The sequence below is a fragment of the Phyllostomus discolor genome, chromosome 4 (genome assembly GCF_004126475.2).
Source record: "Phyllostomus discolor isolate MPI-MPIP mPhyDis1 chromosome 4, mPhyDis1.pri.v3, whole genome shotgun sequence".
Taxonomy (NCBI): Eukaryota; Metazoa; Chordata; class Mammalia; order Chiroptera; family Phyllostomidae; genus Phyllostomus; species Phyllostomus discolor.
In genome coordinates, this window is record NC_040906.2 from 77,621,473 (window position 1) to 77,641,325 (window position 19,853).

The 19,853-nt window shown below is 32.8% G+C and overlaps 1 protein-coding gene and 1 pseudogene across 1 annotated transcript in view; both read left to right on the forward strand.

The window, feature by feature from the left end:
• Positions 1–19,853, forward strand: part of LRP1B (LDL receptor related protein 1B) — a 1,792,671-nt gene that overhangs the window by 190,682 nt on the left and 1,582,136 nt on the right. The gene's annotated exons all lie outside the window — the stretch shown is intronic.
• On the forward strand, positions 16,690–16,780 carry LOC114495719 (annotated as a pseudogene).

The following is a 19,853-nucleotide window of genomic DNA, read 5'->3' on the forward strand; positions in this document are numbered from 1 at the left end:
AAAGAATTGTCCATGTAACTATTTACTTCATTGAATGAAACACTGCTTAAAGAACCTGTCAATCTTCTCCAAGAAAAAAAAAAAAAAAAGATGTGTGAGAGGATAGTGCCGCACATCAGAAACACTCCTGTCTGTGTATTTTGATTGAAGAATTTTAATTGAGATAAACAGGTCATTTTGTCTAATAGTCAATTAGTAACTTCTTTGGAGTGTTTATCAGGAACAGGTTACTGTGGGAGGTGCTGGGTCCAGGTTGACAGGTAGGAATGAGCAGGGAATTAAATAGCATGCTTTAATTTTCATTATGATTTGTGTTCAGAAATGAAAATTGCAGAATATTGCAGAAAGGCATTAACATTTATTAAGTAAGCATTATGTAATACTCTATACCATGGATTCTACTTACAATCATCGTTTACTGATAAGGAAATAGACACAAGTAACTTATTTAAGCCTGCAGAGACTTTGAGTGGGTATTTTTAAATGCATATTTGACACAGAATCTCGCTCTTTAAAACACAGAAATCGCTTCCTCCTGCTTTTAAGATAAATACGAAAATTCTCAAAAGACTTCTCATGGTTCATCTCCTACCCTTTTGTACAAGCTTCATATTATTCCCTGTTCTTCCAGGGCCCATGAGCACCAGCCACACTCACCTCCTGATACATGAGCCTGTGATGCCTTCTTCCTACTGCACCCAACACAGCTAATGCATAGTTTTATTTAGAACTCATTTTATCGCCTTTCCCTAGGAAGCCAGGGAATGGGGCAAAGACCTTCAGCTCAGGTTTTTCCAGCCACAAGGACCTCTGTTCTATGAATGTTAGTATAGCTGATTAACTGTTTTCCCATAGCCTACTGAGGCCTGAGGCTAGGTCTGCATTTGAATTAGCAAATGCACCAGCAGGCAAGAGTGCCCCATATGCACACATAGAAATATTCTATTTACTACTAGGGTTTGCATGTACTTTTTACACATTTTTATTTCTATTTTATGGTGAAACTCATCAGACATGCTGTATTTTACAACAGAATAAATTTAATTTTGTTTATAATGTATTCCATAGTCCTGAAATGGTGGATCCTTTTATTTGGTTTAACTGGAATAGAAGCTATATTCTGTCAGGCACTGCTATTTGTTTTTAACTGGAGCTATAACATTATTATTTGAAAATATGTTTACAGAAATTGTGTAAAAATGTATCAGGAAATCAGATATCAACATGAATTCAAGTTATTTCTTTGTAATTCTAACACCAAAATACATTGATTCATATCAAAACCTATGACTTTGTCACTGGCTAGCTGGGTGACCTTGGGTAAATAACTTCATCTGCAGATGAGATTTCTGCAATTGTAACATGAGAAATTGGAAAAGATCATCCCAAGGTGTTTTTCAGTTCTTTTTAAAAAATATATTTACTTATTTTTAGAGAGAAAGAAAGGAAGAAGAGAGGGAGAGAAGAATCAATGTGTGGTTGCACGTCGCATGTCACGAGCTGGGGACCAGGCCCAAAACCCAAGCATGTGTCCTGACTGGGAAATAAACCAGTGACCCTTTGGTTCACAGGCCAGCACTCAGTCCACCGAGCCACATTAGCCAGGGTTCTTTTTCAGTTTTTTAAATTCTGTTTCTTTTTGTTCCTCTCCAAGGAATTTTAACTCTGAAAACTGCTGCCATTTCACATCCTACTTTCTTTGCAAAGGAGAGATTCTCAATTCCCAGTGATGAAATGAATCTGCATACACACTTGTACTTTATTACACTAGAGTAAAAGGATTTAGGGAAAAATATAGTTCTCAACATTTCAGCATATTGGATACCTGTCAGCAATGGATGTTTATGAGGCCTAGGGGTTTAAGCACCTTTATTTATTAGTGACATTGCAAAATAGACTCATGAAAATATTTTTAATCCCTTAAGCAATCATACCTTTGTGCAATGGCAGATTCTACCCAGTAGTTGAATTTTAAGCATTCAAAATATTTTGGAAAATAAGACAACTTTGTGACTTTTCTCAATTCTATCTTCTGTCTTATGTTTTGGTCATGTAGATTTTTTGAGAGTATGTCTTCTCACAATGTGACTTGTCTTTTTACTGCCATAGCGCTATTCATGAACAATTCTTAACTTCAGTGCAATTAAATTTACTAAAGATTTTGCATTATGGTTAGTGTTTTTTCATATCTGGTTTGAGAAATTATTTCTAATATTGAGGACATATTTATAATTTGTCTATAGATATATGATGTATACACTTTTGTATGCACATTTTTAAACCTATTAGTACTGATAAACTATCTTATTAAATTTTTATTCAGCTATAGTTTCTTTCAGATTTCCTGCCTAATAACATCATTGTCAAATAATCACAGACTTGTTTCTTCCTTTCTATTCATATATTCTTAAATGGTTTTCTCACCTTATTATGATGGGTAAGGGATTTTAATAAAACTTAAGTGGTTTTGGCAAAAGGAGAGATCCTTTCTTGTTTATGACTTTATAGGGAATACTTTTTAAAGATTTTTTCATCAAATATGATTACTATAGTAGCTTTACATTAATTACATCAGTGTGTAGAAATGTCATCCTATTTCTCCTTTGCTTTTATTAAAATCAAAAATAGATATTGAATTTTAGCCATTGTTTTCTCTTTTAAAAAATCATAGCTACCCTCTTTTGATGCATTAATGTAGTAAAATAAATTAATTTATTTTAATGTTAAGCAATCCTTGTATTCCTGGGGTAAACCAACATGGCCCTAATTTTATGTATTGATTAATTGGTTGGGGTATATTTTATTTAGGATTTGTACATCATTATACATGGGTCAAGTTACTCTAACACTTTTCCTTCAAAATAATGTGTATTCTTCAGTTATTCAGTGGAATGCTTAATAGATTCACATTATATCAAATGTAATATTGTGCTATTCAAATCATCTATATCTTTACTGTAATTTTTGTCTGCTTTATCAATTAATTATTTAAAGAGCTATGTTAATGTATACCAATAAAATGGTATATTTCTACATTTTTTATTATTTTGCAATTTTATATTACATATAAAGACTATTATATAGTTGCATGCAAATTTTGACATTTCTGGTGAACTTTCAGCATTTTGTAGTAATAATAATGCTTGTTTTGGGGCTCATTGTTCGTTTTGTCTAGACTTTATGTAGAAATACTTACACACTTATTATTTGTCTGATTTTGTATTTTTTCATCATTTTCCTCTCAACATTTTCTTTTTCATTCTGATGATTTCAACACATCTCCTGTTAACAGCATAGTCTGCTTTTTTTAAATCCATTTGGATCATCTTTGTCACCCACTGGATTAACTTTCAACTTGTATTTATTGTACTGAGAAGTCTAGATTTATTCTTCCATCTTATTGTGTGTGTATTGAACTTGAACCTTTTATATGCTATATTTTATACCATTCTATATATTTTCACAATCCATTTATTTCTATTTGTTTAAAAATTATTCAATCAGTTTCTGTAACTTTAATAGTCATCTTCAAAATTTTAAAATGCTTAATTTACCAATATCAAATTTTAATATGTGTGTATTTTAAATTATTTATAAGTAATATTTTATGTTCTTTATTTGCTAAATTACTTATAAAGAAATTAAAATACTAACTACGTTCAACTCTTTTATCTTTTACAAGATAAATGTTTGGACAAATATTTTAGTTTTATTTTTTAATAATCTTATAAATTATATTCAATGCTAATTAGATATCAGTTGTACTTAGTGAACATTTTCCTTAGTTTTCTAAGATGTACAGAAATTATCTGTCTTATCATTTCCTCATAAGTGGAATTATTATAGTTACTAGTTTTCCTAGGATAATTCCAATCTATTTCAATAGCCATGATATAATAATTAGCACTCTTTCATTCTGAAAATTGCTTGTTTGAACAGTAAATTCTATGCTCTTTCCACATAATCTGACTTTTTCTTAAATTCTTTAAAGAACTTTTCAGGTAATATCCTTTTATGTGATTGGTCCTACAGTTTCAATATAATGTGTATAATGTGCCTAAGAGTAAATGTTTTTACAAGTATCCTCTCCCTGTCCTTGAACTTTCTTATTCTATGGATTCATGTGTCTTATCAGTTATGGAAATTTTTCAGTCATTATCTTTTCTAATATTACTCTACCCTATTCTCTGTTTCTTCTGGTAATTCAGTTACCTTTTTGATCATTACTCTAACCATTGCTCTTAACATTTTTTCATATTTTCCACTTCTTTCTCTTTCTTGTCTATATTTGATGTAATTCCTATAGGTTTATTTTCTAGTTTATTTTCTTATCTACGTAAATCTACCATTATACAGAAACAGTACCATTTTTCATTTCTGAAAATTCTATATATTTTTCAAATATGCTGTTATTTTATAATTAATTGATTTTTACTTATTTTATATCATTTTTATTTTATTTTATTTTTTACCAGACGATATTAATCTCAAGCTTATCTTTATAGCTCTGGTTCTCCTATTTTTTTTGTTGCTGACAGTTGGTGACTTATTTTATATGAGTTCAGTGATTGATCAATTCATTCTTTTGCATATGAGATCATTTTACTAATAAATTTATCTATGGGAATTCTTTGAGTCCTGGGCTGAAGAGATTATTCCAGAGATCATTTTCAGAACCTTCCACCAAGGCGATTAGAACTTAGAACTACTTCAAATTCTTGGCTTTTTTTGTTGTTGTTGTTTGTTTTATTTTACTTTATTTTATTTTTTAAGACCCTGTTAGGACATACAGGCTACAAAACTGTGTCAGGGTAAGACAGTGGCTATGAATTTTCACCAGCAATTTTCTTCTCAGTGTCCTTGCAGTTGGGATTTATTTTTAGTTCATGCTTCATATTCATTATGTAGACTTTGTGTGTCATTATATCAGGGGAATGAAATTGTCTCTTTTTATAGGACTCTGGTTTTGTCTCTTGACCTCTATTTCCAGAAGACCTTTAAAACCAAAGTCAGCTTCATACCATATTTAGCAAATAGACATAAAATATATCTGTGATGTAATGTTCTCTTTAATTCTGTAACATTCTGCATTTCCTTAGTCTTGGACCTCAGAGTATTCCTTGCTGCCATAATCAGTTCTAATTTTTAATATTCTCAATAGAGCCATTTTTTAAGTTTAGGTTCTCTTTGATTTTTAAAAATTATTTTATTGTTGTTCAATTACAGTTGTTTGCATTTCCCCCGCACCGTTCTACCCCATCCTGTCCAAACCCGCCTCCCTACCTTTCTTCCACCCTCCCCCTTGGTTTTGCCCATGTGTCCTTTATAGTAGTTCCTGCAAACCCTTACCCGCATTGTCCCTGGATATTGTTAAATTGTTAAATTGTTCTTAATGGATATTGTTAAATTGTTCTTAATGTCAATGTCTTTGGTTATATTTTGTTTGTTTTTTTCTTTTGTTGATTATGTTCCAGTTAAAGGTGAGATCATATGGTGTTTGTCTCACTACCTGGATTATTTCACTTAGCATAATATTCTTCAGTTCCATCCATGCTGTCAAAAGGGTAGGAGCTCCTTCTTTCTCTCTGCTGTATAGTATTCCATTGTGCAAATGTACCATGTTTTTTTGATCCACTCATTTACTAATGGGCATTTAGGTTGCTTCCAGCACTTGGCTATTGTAAATTCTGCTGCTATGAACATTGGGGTGCATAGGTTCCTTTGAATTGGTATTTCAGGGCTCTTAGGATATAATCCAGCAGTGGAATTTCTGGGTCAAAAGGCAGTTTCGTTTTTAGTTTTCTGAGGAAATTTCATACTATTTTCCACAGTGGCTGCACTAGTCTATATTCCCACCAACAGTGCACTAGGGTTCCCTTTTCATCACATCCTCTCCAACACTTGTTTGTTGCTCTGTTTATAATGGCCATTCTGACCAGAGTGAAGTGGTATCTCATTGTGGTTTTAATTTGCATCTCTATGATGGGTAGCGACATTGAGTATCTTTTCATATGTCTCTGACCCCCCTGTATATCCTCCTTGGAGAAGTGTTTGTTCAAGTCTTTTGCTCATTTTTTAATTGGGTTTTTTGTCTTTCTGAAGTGGAGTCGTGTGAGTTCTTTATATATTTTGGAGATCAAATCCTTGTCCAAGGTATCATTGGCAAATATGTTTTCCCATACAGTTGGTTCTTTTTTCATTTTAATGCTGTTTTCTTTAGCTGTGCAGAACCTTTTTAATTTGATGAGATCCCATTTGTTTATTCTTTCCTTTATGTCTCTTGCTTTAGGGGACATATCAGTGAAGATGTTGCTGTGTGGAATGTCTGAGATTTTCCTTCCCATGTTTTCCTCTAGGACTTTTATGGTATTACACCTTATATTTAAGTCTTTTATCCACCTTGAATTTATTTTTGTGTATGGTGTAAGTTGGTGATCAAGTTTCATTTATTTGCATGTAGCTGCCCAGATCTCCCAAACACCATTTGTTGAAGAGGCTATTTTTAATCCATTTTATGCTTCTTTCCCTTTGTCAAATATAATTGACCATAGAGAGTTGGGTTTATTTCTGAGCTCTCTGTTCTGTTCCATTGGTCTATGTGTCTGTTCTTATGCCAGTACCAGGCTGTTTTGATTACTGTGGCCTTGCAATACAGTTTGATATCAGGTATTGTGATTCCTCCTACTTTGTTATTCTTTCTCAAGATTGCTGTGGCTATTCAGGTTCATTTATGGTTCCATATAAATTTCTGAAATGTTTGTTCTATATCTGTGAAATACACCATTGGTACTTTAATAAGGATTGCATTGAATCTATAAATTGCTTTGGGTAGTATGGCCATTTTGATTATGTTAATTTTTCCAATCCATTAGCATGGTATATGTTTCCATTCTTTGTGTCTTCCTTAGTTTCTTTTTAGTGTTGTTAGTTTTCTGAGTACAGATCTTCTACTTCCTTGGTTAGGATTATTGCTAGGCACTTTATTTCTCTTGTTGCTATATCAAATGGGATTTTTTCCCTAATTTCTGCTTCTGCTGTTTCATTATTGGTGTACAAAAATGCCTTTGATTTCTGCATATTGACTTTGTGTCCCACTGTTTTGCCAAATTCATTTAGTAGGTGGAACCGTTTTTTGTTGGAGTCTGTAGGGTTTTCTATGTACACTATCATGTCATCTGTGAACAATGACAATTTTACTTCCTCCTTTCCAATTTGGATGACTTTTATTCCATTTTCTTGTCTGATTGCTGTAGCTAGGACTTCTAATACCATGTTGAATAACTGTGGTGAAAACGGGCATACTTGTCTTGTTCCTGATCTTAGTGGGAAATCTCTAAAGTTTTGCCCACTGAGTATGATGTTGGCTGTAGGTATCTCTTATATGGCCTTTCTTAGGTTGAGAAATTATCCCTCTATTGCCACTTCGCTGAGTATTTTTATCATAAATGGGCGCTGTACTTTATGAAATGCTTTTTCTGCATCTGTTGATATGGTCATGTGATTTTTGTCTTTCATTTTGTTTATGTGATATGTTTATTGATTTGTGAATATTGTACCATCCTTGCATCCCTGGAATGAATCCCACTTATTCTTGTTGTATGATCTATTTAATGTATTGCTGGATGTGGTTTACCAATATTTTGTTGAGGATTTTAGGATCTGTGCTCATCAGCAATATCGGCCTGAAGTTTTCTTTCTTTGTTGTGTCTTATCTGGTTTGGGTTTAGGATGATGCTGGATTTATAAAAAAGAGTTTGGGAGCCTTCCATCTTCTTGAATTTTTTGGAATAATCTGTGAAGGATGGGGGTTAGCTTTTCCTTAAATGCTTTGTAAACTTCTGTGAAAACATCTGGTTCAGAGCTTTTGTGTTTCTGAAGCTTTTTGACTACTGCTTCAATTTCATCAGCTGTTATTGTTCTGTTCAAGCTTTCTCCTTCTTCTTCACTGAGTTTTGGAAGACTGTATTTTTCTAGAAATTTGTCCATTTCACCTAGATTTTCCAATTTCTTGGCATATAGTTCTTCATAGTAATTTCTTTCAATCCTTTTTATTTCTGTGGTATCAGTTGTAATTTCTCCTCTTTCAATTCTGATTGTGTTTCTTTGGCTCCTCTCTCTTTTTTTCTTGATGAGTCTGCTTAAAGGCTTGTCGATTTTGTTTATCTTTTCAAAGAACCAGCTCCTGGATTTATTGATTCTTAGAATTGTGCGTTTAGTCTCTAGGTCATTTAATTCTGCTCTGATCTTGATTTTTTCCTTCCCGTTATCTGCTCTGGGCTGTCTTTGTTGTTGTTCCTAGAGTTATAGGCATAGGGTTAGGTTGTTTATTTGAAATGTTTCTATCTTTTTTAGGTAGGCCTGTATCACTATGAACTTCCCTCTCAGGACTGCCTTCACTGTGTCCCATAAGTTTTGGGTTGTTGTGAGTTCATTTTCATTTGTCTTCAGAAACTTTTTGATTTCTTCCCTAGTTTCATTCTTGATCCATTCATTAGTTAATATCATGCTATTCAATCTCCATGAGTTTGAGTGTTTTTTAGTTTTTTCCTTGGGGTCGGTTTCTAGTTTTAGTCCCTTGTGGTCAGAGAAAATGGTCGATGTGATTTCAATTTTCTTGAATTTGGTGAGGCTTGTTTTGTATCCTATCATGTGGTCTATCTTTGAAAATGTTCCATGTGCATTTGAAAAGAATGTGTATTTTGCTTCTTTGGGATGAAAGGCTGTATATATATCAGTTAAGTCCATTTGATCTAGGTCATTCTTCAGTGCCACAATATCTTTATTGATATTTTGTTTGGAAGATCTGTCCATTTTTGACAGTGGGGTGTTCAAATCCCCTAGTATAAGTGTGTTGCTATCAATATCTTTCTTGAAGTCCTCCAAGATTTTCTTTATGTATTTGGGTGCATATATATTTACAATGTTTATGTCTCCTTGATGGATTCTTCCCTTGAGTATTATGAAGTGACCCCTGGGTTTCTTTTTATGGCTCTTTTTTTTTTTTGAAGTCTATTTTGTCTGATATGAATATTGCTACCCCAGCTTTTTTTCTGTCCATTTGCTTGAAATATTTGTTTCCAGCTCTTCACTTTTAGTCTGTGTAGGTCTTTTGTTCTGAGGCAGGTCTCTTGTGGTCAGTGTATGTGTCAATTATGATTTCTCATCCATTCAACTATGTCTTTTGATTGCAGCATGTAATCCATTTATGTTTAAGGTTGTTATTGATAGGTACTTATTCATTGCCATTTTTTCATACTTGTGTTTCTCCATGGAGTGTGGTGGGCTACAGGGGTAAGAAGAACCCCAAACCCCTGGGCCTCGCTTCTGTCCCCTGCTTGCACACCACCAACTGCTGGCTACAACTGGGTATGTGCCTGGCACTCCAGTGCCATCCATTTTCAGGGCTAGTTGATTCAGTAGGTTAGTTGATACACTCTCCTTAGCAGATTCTGACTTCTATGGACACCATAATTCTCTTTGATTTTTTAAAAGATGCAGTGCCAAATTTGTTGTACACGATTGTGGGAGGAAGTTTAATTTTCCAAAGAAAATTATACCTAACAATTAGGGTATTTTAAATTTAGTCATTTTAAGTATATTGAGAACTCTAATTTATCTTTTTTAATTTTTCCTTAAAAGTTAGATATAAGTGTTTGGATCTAGTTAATAAGATAATAAAATCATTATCTAGGAATTCCCAAACAAAGGTTTTATAGGTAATATATGTGACATAGGCAGCAAATCACTTTGATTTTGAAAAGATACTCTAATAAAATATATTCGTATTAAATGTTCTGATAGGATTTTATAATACTCAGAGTCATTCTATCTCTATTTACTATAGATGAATAAAAAAGTAATAGTGAATTAGATGTTAGATAAATAAATAGAAAATGAAAGATCAAGTTTGCTAGCCACATATTATAAGTCAAAACAAACACAATGCATTATTCACAAATTATTTATGACCGTAGTGATTAAGAAATGTAAAAAAGCTATCATTTTGTATAGATTTGCCACATAACAGAAATTAGTTTATATATTTGTTAGTTTTAGTAAAATTGGCATATTCTTTTTTTAAATAGAATTTCTTTTAAGAAACTAACCAAAGGTAGCTAAAAATTTGTGACAGTTATTTGAGTTATAAAAATATTCTGAAATGGTCACGAGTTGAAAATTTATCTCCAGGTTTATCTGAATTTGTATCACTTTTGAGCTTTGTAGTTAATACTTTACAATAACCAGTACTTATAATTTGAAATTTCTTTTATTCTTAAGAAATATACTTATGCAAGCATAATGTGACTCTTCTAAAAAATGTATTATGAAAAAGTCTGAGTATATTTTATATTCTGATGAAAAATGTAAAATGGCAGGCTTCCATGGATTAAGGAAGAAGATGCAAATGTTCAGAGGCTCTAACTCATCACTTTGCTTCCCATGATGATAAAAGAGTATTCTTTGCTTGTATTATAGTGCTTTACAATTGCAAAATAATAAATAGTGTACTTTGTCATTTCTTAAAATGCCCTATTTTTCAAACTAAAATATTCTATTTAATGCCTTTAATGTTTAAAAACCAGCTATCGCTTTCTTACAAAGAATTAGGAAGATGTGACAAACTCATGACTTACCAACTACTAGAGACATGCCTATATCTTAGTTTTAAAATTAAAATTCACTTAAAGTAAAAACTGAAGCTGTCTTTTTGGCTACTTTTAGATTCAAAGAAATTGTATGAATGTGTTTTTTTCTCACTACTGTTGACTAGATTGTTTTCAATCCAGTCCTATTTGCTGTCAGTTATCTTCCCAAGGCCAAAGCTGACACCATCGCTTTTCTTCTCAAATACCTGTTAAATCTCTGTTGCTTCCAAGAAAAAAAAAGAAATGGTCTAGATTGAGAAATGATTCAACCTATATCTCCATATTTTTTTTACTTTGTTTACATCACTGTCCATCACTAGGCACCATGTACTAGTTGCTCTACTAATCTTTTCAAAGGTCTTTGAACCTTTGAAAATCCTATTCATTTTGAAATCAGGGTTTTTTTTGTTTGTTTGTTTGTTTGTTTGTTTGTTTTTGCACAGAATGCCTCTTTTGGGAAAAAAAAAGGTATTTTTAAAGTTAAATTCAAATTCCAACATTTTAATAAATGAATTTAGCCACATAAATATGTCCATGGTGTTCACTTAATGAATGAAAGTTTTTTAAAAACCTCTTTCTTTTTATAAAGTATCAGTATAGAAACATTTTAGCCATTGTAATTTTTGAAGTAAATTCAAGAATCAAAAGAGAAACCTTTAGATAATTACTTAGTTAACTGTCCTTTAATACCAAATGGAACTAGTGATGGGAATCTAAAAAGAGTTCTTCCTCCCTTTCCTGAATAAAATTCTACCTACTCTTTGAGATTAATCTCAAACACCAAAAGAAAATCTTCTTTCCAACCTCCTGCCATTTGAATTGATTTCTCTACCACCCCTTTTTGAAATATAAAAGCACTTTCTATTTTTTCCTAGCTTTTTGCAGTATAATCATTCATGTGATTGTCTAGTTCCTCCACCCCTCACTACATGCACACTATTAGATTGTAGACATATATATCCTGAGATATGTGTCTTCCCAGTTGTCTTAATGTCAATCCAAGGTTCCATTGTGTAGAGTCTATAATAATATTTTCTGTTTGTTATGTAGGAAAGTGTACTTTAAATTTACCATAGCAATTATTAGAGTTCTCTAGACCTCTGAAAAAACCCTACAGTGTGTATGTATTTTCCCATCCTCATACAATAACACATGTGTGTTGGGATGTGCTTGTGTGTATTGGTTACATAAGCTCTGAGGAGAAAATAACAGCATGTTTAACATCTCATAAGTGTGGAAGAGCTTGTGGCCTCTAGGAAGTTGAAAGTAACAGTTTTCCTTTTAATAGTCAGTTACATTTAATGTGAAGTATATAACAAATCCAAAATATCAAAATATAAAAAGGAAAAGTGAATAGAGACCATGTCTTAATGAGTGTGATAACATTTGGTAAATCAGTTTCTGTATCTATAAAATGAGGATTTGGCTTTAAAAATTCTATAAATTCATCTGCTTTTAAAATGCCATGATTTTAAATTCATTACATAAGGAATACCTTTCTTCTTATGTATAGTTAAATTGGTCTAAACCCCAAACCAACAGTATGAGTTAATCAAAGACCAGAATAACCATGCATCTTATCTGCTCACCCACTGCACTGATTGGTGTGCATTTTGAAGGATTGTTAATTTTTACAAATGACTGATATTTGGAATATTACCACTGAGCATTCTACTGCATAAATCAATCAAGCAGTTCACTAATAGTTCCTGTGTGTCTTGGAAATTGAGTACCTCCAAAGTCCCCAAGGAGTAACTTACTTGGCAGACTCTTGTCCAATAATTATGGCATTTAGGACAGATAGATGTATTCTGTTCTGTAATAAGTCTCTCCTGCTGACTTAAAATGTCAAGTTTTGTTTTTACAAATGTTAAAATTAAACTAAGGGGAATATAGTCATTATAATGATGCAGCTCTAGTACTTAAAATCATTAATATCTTTTATAGGTGAACTGGTTGTAACTATTACATAAATTAATAGTTAAAAGTCCCAAGACATTAACATAGGCCAGAGTTTCAGTGTTTTACATTCCTAGAGATTTTAAAACCTAAAATGTGGTGGCTTAAGTGTGCCAGAATGTGCCATATGTTCTGAAAATGATGTGGGCACTTTGCATAGCTCTTTTGGGTCATGAGTAAATGAAACAGTTAAAGCCTGCACTTTCCATAGTCACTACACCTATGAGTTTTGGGTCCTCACAATATTTTGAAAACCAGCCTGGGTTGTTTATGTTATACCAACAGTTATTTTTTTTTTTTAGCTCTGGGTCACCCTGGCCTGAGTTTAGGATCCTGTAATAAATAGAGATCATATTTTACTCATCTCCAAAACTCAGATGCTAGCCCTGTGCTCAGTTCATGCAAAATCAGTATTAATGTAATAAATTAAATGAATTCTATTTCCACATATTTGTACTTACACTATACTTTAGGGACAATTTAAAGAAAGAACAACTTAAAGAAAACAAAGCATACCTGAGATTTAGGATTTTTTAAAGTATTTACTTCCATCATAAGAAAGAAGAAAAGCTTAAAATTAAATTTCTCCAAAAATCCACTAGTTGTGGGAATTGAAGGAAATATTTTCCTGTGAAACAGCAAATATGTGGACCATATATGTAAGGATGATTAAGAAAATCCATACCTCAAATATGGACTCTATATTTTTAAAACATCAAGCAGTTCTGAATATAGCTTTATGTGAATATTATACATGTCATTGATGTTTGCATTGTGACATCAAATAAAACCTGATGAAAACCTTGAAAGGTAGACTGCTTATGAGTAGCATTGGTGAGATTTTGTTTGCATGCATTGTGTACATATGATCGAAGTTAATTTCTCAGGAGTAACAGTGCATTAAAGTGGAGATATGTCTAATATTTGGCATTGAAAATGACCTCTAATTTAGTCTTAATCTTGACACTATTTGTTGAGATGTGAGTAAATATTTGGTAAAGAATAAGTCTTTACTTCCAAGTCTCTTCTTGAATATGTATTTTCAACTGCTGGGCAGTTTTGGAGAATTTTGACATGTGGCTTAACAGAAATCTAGATTAGGCAAAAATAAAGCAAAATACAGATACTCTAAGACAGCTTTCTATTTATAAATAGCCCCCTGAATGTGCTCTCTTATTCTCTCTTATTAAGATACCCTTGGCAGATTAACAGTGTGGGATCAGGGACATTTCAGGCCTACACCAGCCCAAGCAAATAGAAGCCTATAATAAAGTTAAACCACAGTCAATCCTGACGTAACTTTTGGTTCTGGATCAACAATCTCTGAGGCCCAAGACAGTGAACTTACTTAGCACAGTGATATTCCTCTACCTCTTTCCTTTAATTTTTATATCTTGATTTTGTTTCAATTTCAAAATGTAAATTCAGTCATATGACACTGCAAGATTTATGTTTTTATTAACCAAGTTCAGAGACATTGTTTTATAGCCATATCTAGAAACAGATGTGAAGCCCTGACTGGTATGGCTCAGTGGTTGGGTGCTGTCCTGCAAAGTGTAAGAGATAGAAACAGATACGAGCTCTGGGTCATATGATTCTGCCATCAGATATCAATATGTATATTTAGAAAGTGCTTTTAGGTATGAACAACATGAAAGTTGTACATGAGGTTTGTAAATTATTTTCAAATTAATTTATTAAAGAATAATATAAGCATGTAAAAACTAAAATATACATGCTTAGCCAATAACATTTGTTACTTCAGACTTGATTATCGTTAATACCCACAAGCCCAAATAGTGTTCCAAAGGTTGTTTCTTATGTGTTTCAATGATGTAATATTATTTTAAAATATTTGCATGTACCCTCTTTTTACACAACTTATAATACAAAGATTATATGACTAAAATAAATAAACCACTTTATAAGAACCTCATTTCTAAATGAGGTGAAAGGGAGTGTATATTAAAGACTTTGAAAACAGTAGAGTCTAAAATTGATTTAAATGTCATTCTTTTCCTGAATTTTGTGATGGAGAAAATATTACTTAGTAGCAGGTCACAGAGTATATCTGGGCTCCTGAATTGGAAGTCACTTCTTCCTGTAGTACAGATTTGCCCCTACCACCTTTGAAGAGAATGGATGACAGCATGGTTCCTTTGAAGTCAGCTGAATTCAGGCAGGTGTGAACAGGAAGGGGAGGGGAAATTACCTAAAAGACATACTGCAGCAAATCAACTTTAGAATATAGAAGCATTTTTTTCAGAGCTAAGCTAAAGATTCAGTTTGATGAGTACTGTTCAAACCAAGATGACTGTTGTCGAGATCACAACTTGGGAAGAAGAATGAGGGAAAGCAGGTGCCACAAATATTGGTAGCAAGCAGAACTCAAGAAAGATTTGTGATTTCACTATCAGTCCCTTCAGTCAAGTGTAGAAAAGACTCATGCTAATGATAGCATGAACAGACCACTGTATATATTTTTCAGAGTTCTTGGTTGTAACAACTGAAAATTATTCCAGTTAACTAAAAAAGAGAAGGGATTTATTGGAAGGATAGCACATAAAATTAACTGGAGGTTGGAAAAGCAGATTAAAAAAAGAACTAAGGAAAGCACGTCACTGGTTAGGATACCTCTACTAGATACATACCACTCAAGAGTAGCAAAATAATTAAATGTCTACCACACAATAAGGATATGTATTATCTGCTGATCAAAATATGGGCAGTTTCTTCTCTAAAGAATCAAAGACTCTTTTAAAAGATGGAGATAAAGGTGCAGAGACAAAATTTTGTGACAATATGCTTTCCTTTTTAAAAATTCAAAACTTTTGTGAATATAGACTAGGAGATAGAGGGAATGGTTCTGCAAATTGTTGCTTCAGTAGATTCTTCTAAAAATTCAGGGCATTTACCCGTGGATCATGTGATGATGACTGTTTACAGTAATTTTGCTATCAAACTGACATATGATTTGACAGATTATAGAAGTGAATTGTAACCTTTTTTGTAAATATATTGTGTTCTAAATGTTTTTAGTAATCAGTCAATTGCTACTTATTGAATATATAGCATACTTAAAGTACTATGTAGAAACACTACCTCTAAGGGGCTTATGAGTTAGTCAAGGAGGCAAAAGATATTATCCCAAATTAATAAATAACAAACTAATCAACTCTCTAAGTGGAGTCTTGAAAAATATGAACATTATTCTGAACAGATATTGCATCATGAATACATGTATTTTATTACCACTACAGTAAGGGATTTTGAGAAAAAGTCCATGCTGTTAGGAGCATCACTATATGGACTTAAATTCTTTTTATAGAACAAGGCTATTGATTTTGTAATTTGCTGCACAGAAAAGATTTAGCAGAAGAAGATTAAATTATATTATTGAAAGAAATACATATTACAATGAGTCTCACCACAACTTGTATATATTTAAATTGTCTATAAAATAAAGAGCTGTATTGTGAATGCTGCTTCAAAGTAGTATTCCTATGTGAGTTATTAAATCAACCCTTAAGACATTTGCTTAAGGATTATGTGAAGTATGTATAAAGTTGGTGGTGTGGACTATGTAATAGGTGGGAATTGGTGAGAGTTAAGAGATGGAGCTGATTTTGGATTTTGGTTATTATTTGCATTATTTTTTTTTTCAGAGTTTGCAGGTCTGAAATTTTATAAATAGTTACAATTGGCTATGTGGCTGTGAGAACTCTGCTCACAGATACAATAGAAAAAGAGTTAAACCTTCCACCTCAGGGAAACAGAATATGCATACATTCAGCAAGTCACAAAACCTAAAGCTGTGGAGACATTTGTTTAAAAAACAACAGTAACTTCACTTACTTCTATCACTTGGAGCTTATAGCTACCTAGTTTCTCATCACAAGGATCAGTAGCATTTTAAAAATATATATATTTTTTCTTCCTGGCTCTCTTTTTGTCATTTTTTATTGTTGTTCAAATAGAGTTGTCTCCATTTTCCCACCACCCCTTCCCTCCACCTCCCACCCTCCATCCTTTCTCCCCTTTGGCTTTGCCCATGTGTCCTTTATACACATTCCTTTGTGACCCAATTGCTCCTCAGCCTTTTGGCTAAGATAAAGTGTAGTATCTGTTCTTATCAGTTTAAAAATAATTTCAAAACAATTTACATTTTAACATTTTTATGTATTTATTTTAAATGCTTTTAGGCGTGACATTTAATGTGATGGAGAAGAAAAATTATTTACATGTTGACTATTTTGTATATCAAGATGACATCAGTCATTAAAAAGGAATGAGCAAAATATTGTACTTGATAATTTCCACTTAATGCCTACTGTGTATGAAACACTCTAAAGTCTTTCTCATTTTTTCATAAATCTTTACCATTTTACTATCAGATGGAAGTTATTATCCTGCAATCGAGACTTAAATATGTTAAGTAATTTGCCAGGGTTTCATTACATATAAATAAAGGGCCAACATTTATATTCAAGAAGTTCAAAGTCTGTACTCTTTGCACTTGGTTTTGCAGAGACTACAAATGACCCAATAGATTGCCTTGCCCAGCAGAGCCAGAAATTGCTTCCAGAGGCATGTTTCTACCAACTGTGTGAAGTTGATCCCTATGTGATATCTGTGTCATTAATAGAAATATTGAGAAACGCAGATCTTCCTGAGCCCAGGCTAAAATGTAAAAGGGAAGAAAGTTAATTGGCTTCTGCTGGTTTCAACAGGGGTCATTTCGAGGATATTGTGTAGCCTAAGCCTTAAGAATCAGAAGCAAATATAGCAATCTTCTTTGATGTGTGTATAAGGTACAAATGAGTTTTTTATTTCATTTCCTATAACTTAGTCAGTGTTTTATGGAGATCAGAGTGATTCTTTTTTTATTTTACTTTTTATTTAATCTTTACTATAATTTTTTCCATTACCATTCAGTCCCCTTATACCCCCTGCCCCCAGCAATCATCACACCATTGTCCTTGTCCCTGAGTTCTTATTCCTTTTGGTGCCATCCCTCCACTCCCTCACCTCCACCACACTAGCTGTCATCCTGCTCTCCATCTGATGAGGCTGTCCCCATTTTCCTTGGTAGTTCAGTTTGTTCATTAAATTCCACATATGAATGAAGTCATATAGTATTTGGCTTTCTCTGACTAGCTTATTTCCCTTAGCATAATTTTCTCCAGGTCCATCCATACTGTGGCAAAGGGTAAAACTTTCTTTTTTACAGCCAAGTAGTATACCATTGCATAAATGTCTGTAGTTGAAAAATAAAGAAAAAGAGCCTTTAAAGATTTTAGATAATGTTCTACACATATAATTTTTCTATCAGAAAGCTGTTTTTTTTTAAATATGTTTTTTTATTGTTCAATTAAAATTGTCCCCTTTGTCCCACATTACTCTCCCCTGCCTTACCCACCCTCCACCTCCCACTTTTAATCACCCCTCCCGTTGTCTTTGTCCATGGGTCCTTTACACAGGTTGTTTGAATTGACTCCTCCCCTTCTTTCCCCTATTATCCTCTCCCTACTTCTCCTCTGGTTACTGTCAGTTCTTTATCTCCATGTCTCTGGTTCTATTTTGCTCGCTTGTTTGTTTTGTTGATTAGGTTCTACTTATAGGTGAGATGATATGGTATTTGCCTTTCTCTGACTGGCTTATTTCACTTAGCATAATACACTCTCAAGTTCTATCCATGCTGCCTGGAAGAATAGGTGTTCCTTTTTCTTTATGCTGTGTAGTATTCCATTGTGTAAATTTACTACAGTTTTTTGATCCACTCATTTACAGATGGAGACTAAGGCTGTTTCCAGCACTTGGCTATCATAAATACACTGTTGTGAATATTGGGGTGCATAAGTTCTTTGGGATTGGTGTTTCAGTATTCTTAGGGTATAATGCCAGCAGTGGAATTGCCAGGTCAAAAGGCATAAAAGCCATATATGAGACACCTATAGCCAACATCAAATTATGGGCAAAAACTAAAATCTTTCCCACTAACATTAGGAGCAAAACAAGGATGTCTGCTTTCACCACTTCTATTCAACATAATATTGGAAGTTCTAACCATAGTGATCATACAAGAAAAAGCAATAAAGGCATCTGAATTGGAAAGAAGGAAGTAAAACAGTCATTGTTTGCAGATGACATGGTAGTGTATATAGAAAACCCTATAGACCCACCAAAAAACTATTAAACCTAATTAGTGAATTTAGCAAAACAGCTGCATGCAAATCAATACTCAGAAGTCAAAGGTAGTTTTGTATACTAAAAATGAAACATCAGAAATAAAAATTAGGAAAAAAATCCCATTTGCTATTACAGTAAGAAAAATAAAATACCTAGGAATAAACCTAACCAGGGAGGTAAAAGATCTGCATTCAGAAAACTATGGAACACTGAAGAAAAAATTAAAGAAGGTATAAATAAAGAGAAGCATATTACTTGTTCATGGTTTGGAAGAGTTAACATCATCAAAAGGGCCATACTACCCAAAGCAATTTATAGATTCAAAATATTTATCTCTTAAGCAAAGAACCTCACTCTTTTTTTCAAGAATTCAGGGCAAGTGTGAATTACTAAAAAGAATAGTATGCATGCATAAAGCATGCCATTAAAATATAGTTCCTTTCATTATAGTATATAAAGTTAGAGTACCTTATAAGAATAAGAAATTGTAAATGTATATTAAATCTGGATATGATTTAGCAGCCTCTAAGGGAAGTGATTTTCTCTTGAAATAATATGGCTTTCTGGAATAATGTTTTATGTGATGACACACTAGATGTTGAAGTTTGAGTATTTGGTTGGCTTTTAGGGATTGAATGAAAGACAGAATCACAAGATTCTGTCAACACAGATGAGTTCTCACCTATGTTTTCAATTCATAAAACTTGATAATGATAACATCAGAAGTAATATTGTGTCATTAGAAAGGATAGAACTAATAAAAATGCTTAAAAGGCAAGTGGAAATTTATATTACTGTTATAAATGCAAACATTAGAAAACATGAATCTATACTAGTTTAGCTGTAGGATTGACAAAATGTTAATAATCAATTTCTCTGTTCTTTTTTTTGCATTTGTAAATTATTGCAACCAATATTTATGGAATATCTGTGATATGTACATAGCATTTTAAGGCTCTAACACTACAAAATAGATATACACAAACATGGGGGAGGGAGATAGAGTGAGAGATTATAATCTAAAAGGTTATAGAAATTGCGTCATATGTAAAACTTCAC